At 34.9% G+C, this 12,372-nt stretch overlaps 1 long non-coding RNA gene across 1 annotated transcript; it reads left to right on the forward strand.

The window, feature by feature from the left end:
• Window positions 1–1,275: 1,275 nt before the first annotated feature.
• Window positions 1,276–2,305, forward strand: LOC141339984 (uncharacterized). The gene is made up of 4 exons (XR_012356540.1): window positions 1,276–1,349; window positions 1,443–1,491; window positions 1,651–1,689; window positions 2,208–2,305. It is a non-coding gene; the product is annotated as an uncharacterized lncRNA (long non-coding RNA).
• The last annotated feature ends 10,067 nt before the right edge of the window (window positions 2,306–12,372 follow it).

The following is a 12,372-nucleotide window of genomic DNA, read 5'->3' on the forward strand; positions in this document are numbered from 1 at the left end:
GCCATGTCATGCATACAGACACTGGTATACAATGTTGATAGAGATAATGATGGCAATAAGGATGACAATGATAAGCAGGACTGTAAGCACTGGTATGATGGGACAGGGTCTGTATTTTCAAAGCTTTACACAGCTCTAAAATGTACCTCAAAGAGTTTACTGAAAACACTGGCACATTGCAAGCAAGTCCTTTTTGTTGAAAACTCTTCTGCGTGATTATTACTCCTCACCTTTAACATTTGCCACATTAGTTTCAAGTCATGATTTAACATTGCTGTTTAAATGAATCTTTTACAGGCCAAAAATTGTGTCAAGAATGCCTTGGTTTTGTAAAACAAGTTAGTATGACAGTGCTATACCCACAGCTAATATTCCTTTACATTTAGATTGTTCTCTAATTTAAATCTCCTCTGTGTGTGTGTGTGTGTGTGTGTGTGTGTGTGTGTGTGTGTGTGTGTGTGTGTTTATTTTTTTTTTTTGGGGGGGGGGGGGGGTCAGGGAAATATAACAAGGTATAATTAACTAAATGTACACCTGAGATGATAAAAATTAAATGAATAAAATTGTTATAAATATAACTTTGACTATTTTGCACCTCATGTGCGAAGCCCGCGAAGGAACCAGAGGCTATATAAGCTGCGATCAGTTCACATCACGCGCACAGCCGAACTCCCTTTGGTTGAGTGGACATCGCTCGACGGAAGAGCTTTCTCCAGGTAAAGTATTTTTTGTGTACATAAGTGTAAAATCAACAGACTGTTATTTGAATGTACAATGTCTAAAACTACTGTTCATATAAACGAGTCTTCCCATCTTTATTTTTTATGGCCCGCTTCAGCACCTTGACCGTTAATGCCGTTATCTGTATGACGTCATTTGCGCAGATCTGCTAGAATTGAGAAAACCTCACATTCATGTCGGTCAAGGTAACGTTAGTTAAAAAAATATATTAATTTTACAATTATCAACAATAACATTATCAGATTTAAGTTGTGTTGTCTCAGATTTGACAGAGCGCGCGACACTGACACACACTGAACGTGCGCGCTCTCTCTCTCTCGCTGTATGTGAGATAGAGCGAGCAAGAGACAGAAAGACTTAACAAGCCAATGTAGCCTATCCTCCTTATGAGAATAATAATTCTTTTTTTTTAATAACAAATTACAATAAAAGTAAAACATTAGGCTTGCATAAACAGGGAATAAAAGTCATATACAAGTAAAATAATTAATTTTAATAATAAAAACATTATTTCTTTTTCTTTCTTTTTTTGTCAGATTGTCATCCGATTGTTGTAAGTGATCAACTCATTCTGCATCTTGGATTTGCCATGTTCAACACACTGATGAGTAAGTAATAACCTATTAAAAATCAATACATTTCGATTTGTACAGATATATGCATTGTGTGACTCATTTCCCCCCTTGTTTTTGTGTCAGTAGCAGCTGAACCCCAAAGGCTCCACAGCATTAAGCGCCTTTGGCTTTGCAGGTATATTTTTTTCAGCTGACTATCAAACTAATTCACAATATTTGTATACAGCAGTTTTTATTCATGTATTCATTAGTGTTAGTGAATAGTGAAATAGTGTGCCTTTCTGCTGTACTTCTTCTAATCTTTTTGTGATTGCTTTTTCATATTTTTTGTCAGATTTGTCAAGATCATCTGAAAAAAGTGCATCTGTGCCATGTAAGTAATTTAATTTTATATTTTGCCATGTGTAAGTATATGGTTTATTTTAGGAAATTCAAATCAGATGGTCCATAATATCTTAAGATTAATTTTGTTGTACCAAGTCAGGGTGTTGTGAGTGTTTATTTTAAATTCTACCGAAATTTTTACATGTTACATTTTAAATACTCTTATTATTTGTATAGCTGTAAACTGCATTGTTTCACAGGCTGTGATATTTGCCAATAAGTTAATTGCCAAGTAGTGACACACAGAGTGCCCGAACTTTTATAGGACTCTTGTCATTTTTAAACTGTAAAATTGTATTAGGTTAAAATTAAATAATAAATTAAATATATTAAATATATTAAACATACATATTATTAAACATAATAAAGTCTGAAAAAAAGTCTAAATAAGATGACTGTTTAATCACATAAAGTGATTTTTTTTTTCAAAGCTTCATGTTTAAATAGGCAAACTTTTGCCCCATATGACTGACAATTTTCTTTTAAAAATATTTTCTGCAAATATAGCAGTGTGATGTAGAGAGAAACCGAGAAGTTTATAAGAGTGCCATAGTGGAAGAAGAGAGCATGTCCTACAACAAAAGAATTTCTTCCTAAGGTAAGCTCCAAATGTTGTTTCCATTTACCACTGAGATCACTGAGACCTTACTAACTATGTGTCAATATGTGTCCCCTCTTTATCTCTCTCTCTTTCATTTATTGTCTCTCCTTTAGGAAACCTTGAGGTCCTGATCGTTGATGTTTTTATTTTTTCAATAATAAATTCAATAAACGTTTCTCGTACAGTATTTATATGGTGTCATTCTTACTTGGGGGCGGGGTGAGAGTGAGTGGCATGTGTGTGTGTGATATTTGTGGAAAGAACATTTAAAAAAAAAAACCTGGAGGAAATCATGAATAATACATTTTTGTAGTTTTTAAGGAACCATTTAATTACATGAACAGTTACACCTATCCAAGTAGGCTATATACTTTAGCAAACAAGCTAATACTGCTTAAATTTCATTATAATTAAATAAATAGGTCTGTATTTCATATACATTTCCATTTGGAATCCACACTCGGGCCAGTGCCTGCTAACTGTAAAATGTATGCCGGCGTGATTGTGGCCCGATGCCGGCAGTTTCGGTTCAGTTTCGGCAGCCGGACACGGGCCAGTACCGGCTAACTGTATAATCGCTGCTGGCACGATTGCGGGCCGATGCCGGCAGTGTCGGCTCAGTTTCGGCACCCGGACTCAGGCCAGTGTATTCGGGCCGATTCTGGCGCGTCATTCATTACCGGAATTCACAAGGGTCCGGCAACCGGATCCGGGCCGAGTCATTTCTTCCGGATTGCCGGATTTGGGCCAGTACTGGGCCAGATGTTTTTGGCTACCTGGGAAGCAGCTTTGCTGCGATCGACTGATGAAGCATTCAAATGAAAATGCATAGGATATGATCGTATTGTTCGCTAGTTATCTTAGTAAACGACACATATGTTGATTATTTTTTTTTTATAAATACATGGTAAATTCACTTACCTTGCAATAAATGTCTCACACGAAGCGTTAATAACGTATCTGTCTGAAGGATTTCCCTCTTCACGTCCAAATTTCCTGACCCCGCCTCTGCTTCAATTTCATTGGCTGAATCTGTAATCCAATCATTTTCCTTTCTGCCCTCAGAACATGTTTGAGTAAGTAAAACTCCCATCTGCAACTTTTGAAACTATTTGCACTATTGAAACTATTGTCCTATTTAATATTGTAAAGTTGCTTTGACACAGTCCGTTAAGTTAAAAGTATATAATATTGCTTTCCAAAAAATCTAGTTATCACCCTGCTAACACACGACATAACAGTTACGTAATGTGTTGGTCATTTTTGGTCATTTCATGACTTACCAATTGAAAACATAACTACGACGTCGCATGCCCGTAAATTTATTACCATCAAATGACCAACTCACAACGTCGTCAGTACGTCCTCCTAACGTCGTAATATTACTTAGGACGTCCCAGATACGTATTCTATTAGTAATATATTAGTAACTTCATGACTTACTGGCAACGTAACTACGACGTGGCATGCACGTAATTTCATGACAATCATTTACACATTCTTTATATGCTCAGATTACCATAATTTGCTATTTAAAAAGTGTAAATAATTGTCAGACACAAGATTGAAAGTTCCCTTATTTAAGATAAAATGTTCTATTCACCAAGTCGGAATATTGCTTAATATACAGTACGAGATTTTCTGTGCAATAATGATGTTGTTTTATATATGGGTGATTCTTAGACTATGGGCACTTTTATGTACTTTGGTCATATTTTTAAAAATACATACAATTTTGGACAAATTCCTCTTTATTTGTCAAGCTAACAATAAAACCAACCTAAAAAAAATTCACTACCTTTCTATTATGATTTTTTCATACTTTTCAACCTTCTTATAGGTGTCAAAATCACTGTTTTCTCCTTGTCGCACACCCAGACTTTTAAACTTCAACAATGAAAATAGAGTTTAAAAATATGACTTATCTGGTAACTATTAATGTACCTGAATTAAGCACTAGTAAAATAATTAAAATCCATTATAGTGTTTAATGTGAGACCTCTATCAATATTTCTTTTTATACAAAATATAGCTGTCGCACAGTATTGGTGTCATTTCCACCACAGCACTGTAATGTATCTTTAAAAAGTTTGTGTGAAAGATTTTTTAGGTGGTTTCAATGGAAATGTTCAGGGACATCAGAGCACATGTTGGACATGGAGGGAATTTAAATTTTCATCAACAACAAATGAAGAAAAATCAAAGTAAATATTGCTTGATCAGTGAATATATTTATTCTACGTCATTTCCACCACATACTGTACCATCAAGGGTGTTATTAAAAAGCTAAAAATTTTAAGTTAAATAAGAGTATTTTACATACACAAAATGCTAAGTAATAATTCAAAGCCAGTCAGTGAAGCTATCTTCCATTTTTTCACAAAAAACTATAGAAATGTCATTTCCACCACAGTCATTTCCACCACACTGCCCTCTGTGGTGGAAATGACATTTATGGTTACAAAGTACAATTTATATGGATTGTGAAAATAGATTTGCATGATCTGCAAATGTTTCAATCCAGAAACAGTCATGTTCCAGCATAGGGACGAAGCTTTTCTATATTTACCTTAATTTCTTGTCATTTCCACAATACGCTGTCATTTCCACCACCACCATGTCATTTCCACCACACACACATTTTTAAAAAAATATTTAAAAGGTTCTTATCACACATTAAAAAAATTATCCACAATTTATGAACCATGCTCTACTTAATATAAAAACCAAAGTTATTCTATTTTTTAAATAACAGCTGTATATTGAGATGCACATTTGTTCATTGCAGGTCAAAAATAAAAAGTAAAATATTAACTATTTCTCTTGTAATCTAAGTTTGTCCTCTTACAGACCTTAAAACTAGACAAATTATTTAAACTTATGAGACTGTTATGTGACTTTTGAACAAATTTTTTTTTTCTTCAAATTCTCAAGGCTAAAAGTGCACCTAGTTGAAGAAACGCCCATATACACAAATGTAGGTTTGTAAACGTTTCTGCTTGTTTTATGGTTTTGTTTAGAATTTTATTTCAATCCATAAAATATTTTGAAAACGAAGAGCGATATAAAACTAATTACATTTGTGTTAATAATTTGCTTTTTTAATTATTTTAATTATTATTTTATTTTTTATTTATATTAGTATAATTTTGTTTATTATATATGCTGCTTGAATGTATTTTTAATGTATTTAACAATGAAAAGGTTTAATAAAGTGATTTTAAAAAAGATAATTATAGTGACGTCGATCACGTGACATACGTGCGCGCCTCCACCACAACCTATGACCGCAACTGACACTCCGCTCGCACAGGATGTTCACAAGAAAGGAAAATACACTTTCTGAATCTTGAAACTTTTTATTTCTTAACTAGTTTTAAAGATAACGTTGAAATAATGACACAGAATGGGCAACACCATATCTTCTGCCGCAGATACAGTATCAGGACAGCGCGTTTGTCTGAGGCACTTCTTTTTAGCTACTTCAGCTGTGTCTGACAGAACAATTCGTCTTTCTAAGGTGAGTCTTACGATTTATAACAAATAAATATGTAAATGTATAAAATAAAGTACTTTAACTCTGTAAAATAGCTAAAACTTTTTGTATTATTATTGTTGTTGTTAACAGTACTGGTGGCGGTTGAGTTACCATAGCAACCGCGGACACAGCTGCTGAGAGAAGAGGACGCGTCCGACATTTCTCTCCGTTTCTCGTCAGTTATGCCAAAAAAGTTAAACAACTTCCTCAGATTGGTTAAGTAACATTATCCACTGTCTATTTAAAGTACAGTTGTTAATATTTATACCTCTGTGATTATGGTATTATCTGAAATGTTTGGTAGCTAATGTTACGCTAGCATAGCACATCTGTTTATAATGAATGTGAACACGGAACTTCTTGAAGGCTTTCATTCATATTCCGCTGTATATCCTGTATGTTTTCGTTAATAATTTCAGTGTATTTTACTGTTTATATTTGTGTTTTTCTCTAAATAAATCAACTGAATTTATTTCGAGTGTGTATTCATCATTCACAGCTGTTGGAACAACTTTACATTAGTTTGGTCAAATTAGGTCATTAATTAGACTAACTACTGCATGTCCACTCATAGAAAATAAATAATAATACAAAATTACCAACTGATTACCAGCACACAACTATTAATCCACTACGAGTCCGCAGTTACTAACTAGCAAAGTCACAACATAACGTTGTGGCGACGTATAGGCACCTTTCACTTTTCCGTTTGCCACAACGTAACTGGTTTACCAACACACAACTATAGATCCACAAGGTCGCCATGACGTTGCTACGAAGTTGCAGTTACTTACTGGCAACGTCACAAAGTTAGTATAGGCGCCTTTCAATTTTCCGGTTGCCACGACGTAACTAGTTACGTTGCCACGACGAAACTTTGGTCACCAGATTATGTTGCAGCTACGTAACAGTTACGTAATTTTGTTAGCTGGGTGGCGCCCGAATATTTTTGGTAAACTCATTTTCTATAAAAACTGTTTATCTGGGGGGTCGCCACCGTTACAATGTGGAAAGTTAACATCGATGACTTCCATTAGTTTGTTTTTATCACAGTGAATGGCAAACAGCTTGCTGTTGGGGAAATACAAAACAATAATAAGTTATTAATAGAGACTTAGATTTACAGAGAGATAGGCTTGAACTATGCTTACAGAAACAACTGTGTGATGAAACAAATCTCTTTGGGTTTGAAAAGTTGAATTAAAATATTTAGGAAAAATATCTAATGGCAATAAGAGTTACTGAATGTATAGAGATAAGTAAAGCCTGGTGAGCCTGTGTGTCTGGTTTAGTTTCAATTACATTTATAATCTAGATAACAAGTAGGCGATTATTAATTATCAGCTAATTGACAATTAACCATTTGTTGCGTTGACCCTATTATGAAGTGGGGAACTAATTAAGAACACAATAACATCAAGGAGAAAGACACACAGATTGTCAGTGTATTTTGAGTAAATTATTTCTGTATGTGAATTTGTAAACCTTGTACTTGTTGGTAAATCTACATTAGATGAGTTTAAACTGTTGTATTGTGTGTCGTGTGTAACAATTTAACTAGTTTCACAATACATTTCTGGAGGGCCACAACTCTGCACAGTATAGCTCCAACCTTTATCAAACACAATATGGCCCAGCTAATTAAGCTCTTCGTGGTTTACTAGAATCATTCAAGCAGGTGTGGGTTGGAGCTATACTCTGCAGAGCTTTGGCTCTTCAGGGATTAATTTTAAGATTTGCCAAACGGTTTAATAAAATCAAAAGTATAAAATAACCTTGTTTCTTCTCTGCATTTATGCAAACTGCTTCTCACTGCATATAAAGTGAAGCCTACTGTTATTATAATTCCTGACATTGTCAGTAAGTGTAATTTGTTAAACCGTGTTCATGGAAATTTCTAATAAGCGAAGCTAAATAACCAGGTAACAAACTTATGTACCGGTAATTTCAGAGACATTTTTTTTTTTTGGAACAGTAATAAATATTAAAAATGTGATATATGTGGAGTGAGCTATACAGAATTGATTTGATAACCAATTGAAGAAATTTAATTGTTTAGACACACGGAGAACATTTGTAAATGTTTATTCATGCATTTCTTTTACATTCAGCAGTAATTTTGGAAATTAAGCATCAAAACACTTTTTGTAATAATAGTAAAAAAAAAACTAAATTACACTTTTTTTTTACAAACTAAAACAGTTTTTTTTCTCCAATTCAAACTAATACAAAAAAAAAACATTTTCCTATTAAAGGAGAAAACTAATAACAAAAGGTTTCACTTTTTACCAGACTTTTCAATGATGGAGAGCAACTTTCTTACATTTCTTTTTTGGGTCTTCTGCAGGTCTTTTCGGTGACAGAGTTGATGTGCTGTCATTGACGAAAGAGAGAGATGAGCTGTCGTCCAATGTAATGTCCAGAAGTTCATCATCACTGTCTGTTGGAGGTTTTTTTAGTTCAATTATTTCAAGAGTGTTGGTGTATGTAAACAAAAGGTTGTTACTTGACAACAGTGTTGTAGTCGAGTCACCAACTGTCGAGTCCGAGTCGAGTCTCGAGTCCCAGTTTTCGAGTCCGAGTCCAAGTCCGAGTCACCAAAGAAGAGTCCGAGTCGAGTCCAAGTCGAGTCACCATTACCAGAGTTCGAGTCCGAGTCGAGTCTCAAGTCCCGTATTCGAGTCTACATGTCACCAGTTGTGGCATGATTATATTTAATAGTTTAAATATTTGTTTATATATTTCTGATATATAAGTAACATTAAAGGATTAGTTTACCTCAAAATGAAAATTTCCTAATAATTTACTCACCCTGACGAAGAAACAAGAACAACCAACTGAGATGGCATTGAAGTCCATTAAGTAAACATCCTGAAATGATTTTCTTTAAGAAAAAACATTTTTTTCCACTGAAGAAAAAAAAAGACCCTGGATGGCAATGGGAGGAGTACATGATTAGAAGATTTCCATTTTTGTGTGAACTAATCCTTTAACACTGTATTATAGAAATACACTCAGCGAAAAAAAGAAACCTGCATTTTACAGGACACTGTATTTTAAAGATACTTAAAACGTAAAAATCAATACGATATGCAGAGAGAGAGAAAGAGAGAGATTGTGTGTGTGACCGAATTATTTAACGTGTGTGTGTGCGTGTGTGACGGCAAGCGACTGGTCAGAAAGCCACGTGTAACATCTGACATGTTTCTTGTCGACACCACAGGATTTTAAGAGTCAAAATTGCAAAAAAAAAATTTAATCTGACACAGTGACTATCGCAAAAGACAAATATCGCAAAAATCTGATCTGGCACAGTGACTAGTACCGTTAAGTTATCAACAGACAAAAAAATGCTGTAATCTGAACCAGACATACATTAACCCTAGCTTCTTCTATTTGTTATCATATATGCATTAGCCCCTTAAGCTCTGCGGCTATTTGGGGGATTTCCGCCTGCATTTGGCCTACCTAAATTCAAATGGTTCCCCTATACACATACAATGGAGGAAATAAAAAAAAAATGGTTTCATTGTATAGAAAACCTTTTAAACTACATAATATCAGTGTAATTCTTTATAAATAACATTATATAGATGTCAAATATAACAATAAAACAAAACAAAAAATTGATTTTTTTTTTGAAAGTCTATAACTCAGGATTTAGGTGTCTCAGTTCTTTGCAAATTGTTTTGTTTGATTCCACTAGGTCTCAGGATATACCAGAAAAAAAAGATTTTTTCATATAACAGTTTCTAATTGAAAGTTATTGAATTATAACTGAAGGGAGTCACATTGCCCCTTTTCCCCCTAAAAGTGTCCTTCTGTTTCTTTGCAAAAACAGGCTTTATAAAGCACATTATTGAAAATAGAATAGAATAGAATACTATTTTACTATGTACCATAGCACCTTTCATGATAATTGACTGAATTATGTTTCATTTTTATGTTTGCCTGTGTATTTACTGAAACACCTACTGTACTTTACTGTCAATATTCAATATACACTCAATACATAGATTAGCAGATTGTTTTGGTGTCCTTTACGTTTTAAAGTAATTATAAGAATAAAACAAACCTGAATAGAAGCGCTGTAATACTTATAGACGCGCTTATGAGCTGCGGATCCTCTGCTCTCCATGGAAACGGGCCGTTATTTATTCATTTAGCGTCTATTTTGGATAATGGAGACCGCTATATTCCTCTGAGACGCATATCTCCGGTTTAAGAGTCCAAAAACTGCATATCCCACAATGCCCTGCACCGTCAAAGCATCTTTTGTGACCCGGAACCTCTCCATGGCTCTGCCTCTTCTTCGCGTCTGGAGAAGCAGAGCTGTCATCGTTCACACCTCTGCTCATCACAGCAGGCGGCCGGAGACTGTAATCTGATCTACTGATACGCTCTGAACGCAGCCGGAGACACACACACACCTGCTTGAGCGGCTTAGAGCGTGTTTGGAAAGCCGCGCCCGAGCGCATCTGGCAAAACAACGGATTCCTCAGCAATAGGCTGTATGCACGGCGGTGAATGACGTACTTCCGGTGGAATATAAGGATGCTGGATTACTTCCGTTCCGGCGCGATTGTAGAGTGTTGTGTACTATTTTTTCTAATAACTTGTATTGTCTTCTATACTACGGTAACGTTAGTCACAAAAACAGACTCCACTCATATTGTTGATGCTTATTTGCTTTATTATATTAAATAAACACACACACACACACACACACACACACACACACACACACACACACACACACACACACACACACACACACACATATATATATATATATATATATATATATATATATATATACACATACATAAAATGACATCTAAACGTATGAAAGTATCTTTTCAAAGACGGGAGGACAGCCCCTCTAGCCACCACTGCTGTGTGCCGCAGTGTACAGCATCTGCTAAATTTAACACTTTTCTAAGTTTCCACACGTTTCCTAAAGAATGTGTGATTATAAAACCAACTTTGCCGCCTTGCATCTCCATTACCACTGGTTCAGCTATAATTAGCAGTGATAATGCAGTGCTATTCATCTGTCGTAGAACTGCATTAAATTTTTTATTCTTATTATTTTGTACAATAATCACCCATACTAGCTAAGATAACAGCTGTGGTTATCCAAGCTGAACAGTGGTAACGTTAAAAAAAGTAAAAACTGAGCTGGACTGAACATGTCCAACAGAAATTTGAACGTCACTTTTAAGCTACTACTCCTACTCTCAGTCTCTGCTTTCCTCATAGAGCGGTAGCAGTGAGCTTTCACTGAGATCTCATTTGTGGCCCTGATTTTACCTCACACTTTCAGACAAAATTACAAACACATTAAATGTCAAACATTTATACTAACGTGATTAGCCTGCTGCTGGACGAATCGTAAAAAAATAATAGAAGTTCAGTTCAGGCGATTCAGGTTAGCTGAATTTACCTTCATAATTGCACAGATACGAAGACACATAAAACTTGAAACCTTTCTCAAGTTTGCTCTGTGGCGTTGTACTGCACATCAGTGATTGTACATTGGGCAACTCCTGCAAACACCGAGTAAAATTCATAATTGTGTTTTTCTCCGCTTCAAACCTCTCCAACCGGAAACGGAATAGCAGCCTTGCGTCAAACGCGGAAGTACGCGTGCATAGAGCCTATGGAGCAACGCAGTAACGTGAAAATGGTCTTGTTTGAAAGAAGAGATCCTAATCTAAAATATAAAACGGAGTTTGTGGCTATTTGCGGCTAACTGAAGCAGTAGTATGTGGAGGAAAGTAATAGAATATATTATCATATACTTCAAGTATATTCTGACATCGCGATTCAATTGAAGATTATTTGATGTGTGTTTGTCACACAATAAAATAAAATTCTTGAGAATGAGCACTTTCTTGTGATATATGATTTGTCTGTTTTGAGAAAAATATAAGAAATACACATTCTTTGTAATAATTCTTCACAATCTTTAGGCGTAAATTTGTGTGTGGAACAACATAAATTCTAAGCATAATTTTACTACTTTATGAATCATAAAACTAAAAGTTATGGTATTCCTCTTAAAGAGGAGATTCTAAGCTTCCAAATGAGACCATATATGGGCTGATACTATATGAGGAAGGTCATGTAAATGAAGCAGCAACATTTTGAAACACTTTTTGGAGTGTTTTGCAGAGTTTAAGAGGTTAATTATGTCTTTACAGTTCTGGATGATATATTACTCTTACCTTTATGAGCAAAAATGAAGTTTCACATCGCACCAGCGCCTTCATGTTCTGCAAAGTGCGCTCCAGCTTTCACTCTTCTCTCCGCACAAACGATTGGATATGCGCCCAATAGCACACATTTATTTAGGTTAAACGATTAAACTAATATTGTGATATGCTGTAAGTTTTTTTATATCTGTGGATCTAAATTTAAACGTGATAAATTGATCTGCCTGTCGCTTGGTTGTTACTTTAAAAAGCAAAAACTTGAATTTAACATATAAAAAGTGTTACAAATATATTTCTAAATTAACTTTATAAACT

Source organism: Garra rufa, chromosome 1, assembly GCF_049309525.1.
Source record: "Garra rufa chromosome 1, GarRuf1.0, whole genome shotgun sequence".
NCBI lineage: Eukaryota > Metazoa > Chordata > Actinopteri > Cypriniformes > Cyprinidae > Garra > Garra rufa.